Source organism: Musa acuminata, chromosome BXJ1-10 (genome assembly GCF_036884655.1).
Source record: "Musa acuminata AAA Group cultivar baxijiao chromosome BXJ1-10, Cavendish_Baxijiao_AAA, whole genome shotgun sequence".
Taxonomy (NCBI): Eukaryota; Viridiplantae; Streptophyta; class Magnoliopsida; order Zingiberales; family Musaceae; genus Musa; species Musa acuminata.
The window spans coordinates 5,969,577-5,971,457 of NC_088336.1; positions in this window are offsets into that span (position 1 = coordinate 5,969,577).

Sequence of the window (1,881 nt, forward strand, 5' to 3'; positions counted from 1 at the left end):
AAGACATTCATATCACACAAGTTTTTGTAATTCATATAAGTCATGCTATCGATATGGTGTAAGTCATCACTTAGTCATCACTTCTCCCCCTTTGTCATCAACAAAAAGAGACAAGCCAACTAATTGATGATCATAGAATTCGCTGAAAATGATCATTGAATCATTAAAAGAGTTTAGCATTTAATAGTAAACAAAATTCATCATTCAAATTTGCCAGAAATAATTTATCCAAAAGAAATCATCATTTATGCAGATCAAAACAGTAGTTATCTAAAAGGAAGGATCAGTTATCGTTCAAACGATGACAAACTTTGAACTTGTTGTTAAAAGTAAACAGAACAGAATAAAAAGATACATCAATTTAATCCTTAGGAGGTAATCCACAGTGCTGATACATGATATCTATTTTTTCATTCATTTGTCGTAGTGTCTTCAAAATTTTAACTTGTTGATTTTGAATTTGTTCTTGCTGTGATTTGATCTGAGACAGTTCCGCCATAATGAGATCTTCAGAGGAGGAAACAAGAGTTGAAGGTGCTGCGCCAAAGGGACTAGGAGGAGGAGATTCATTTCCCATAAGAATTGGTGTTTCGGGGTGTTCTATTGGTGGAGGAATTGGATCAGTCCTTCTAGGCTGCCTAACCCATATGCCATTGCTAAATGTGCACCTAAGTCTTTTCAGTAGGTTTTTATTTATTATGTTATATCGATCATTTTGAATAGATTCTTCATCGGGTGGCATGCAAATGTCATAGGCATGAAGAAATCTAGTGATTAACCTCCCATATGGAAATATAGTATCTTTAGCCATAATATCCTGCATGTGTTGCTGAATTGAGTACCCAAAACAATTATGCTGACCGGTCATAATCCAATACATGGTACTTATCTCTATTTGACTTATTTCCTTAAGATGAAATTGTTTGGGGAATATGATGCTTGTGATAATGTGATGAAGAATTTTAGAGTTGAAAGGCAGTAAGTGTTCACAGCTCTTGGGTAGGAAGCCAAGGTTTGGATTTGCAAAAATTGTTTCTACGGCTTCGGTATAGGTTGCTCCTATTGTGTTGACGTCCCATTTACCTTTAAAATAGCATCCCCTATCTTTTTCAGTTATGCCAATTAGCTCACAAATAGTGCTGTCAAATATTCTAATGGGTGTTCCTAGAAGGTAAGTGCTTAGGCTATCGTTGTCCTCATATAGGTTGGCATAGAACAATCTAACTAACCGCGGATAGATTGGTTCATCTATTTGTAGTAGAGGTAGAGCTTCTAGGTGTGCAAACCACCTAATGGGTTCTAAGTCCTCTAGTTCATCCAGATCAACGTATTTTCCCTTATGGATACATCGTGTTTCAAATTTTGGAAAGCTAAGGGCTACCTCTTTTGATCTAAAAAGATCATGGTCATATGAATCTCCTTCAATCCTTTTTCCTTTTGATATCTTAGGAGCCATTATCTAGACAAGATGATGATGAAATTGTGAAAAATAAGCAAGGGAAAGAGAAAAGAAAAGAGGGATTTCAAGTGTTACCTTATGGAGATTATGTTGAGAGATGAAGAGCTTGGACCACCAAGAATCCTTCTCCAATGCTTCTAAGAGTTAGAATGAGGGTTAGAGGGAATGGGAGAGGGTGGGAGAGGGTTTTGAGAGCTTTTTCTTCGGGTTGGGGGTGGTGTCACCGCCGGCCCTAACCCCTCGGGTTAATAAGGGTTGCTCGGTCGGTGCCACCGCCAAACCGAGCGGTGTCACCGCTTGGCGCCCGAGCACTCAGGCGGTGCAACCGCCGGATCTGGCGGTGCCACCGCTGGCATCCCGCGGAGGAAAGAAAAAAAAATTTTCTTCCTCCCTTTTGTTTAGCTTCTTCCCTCAAGATAATA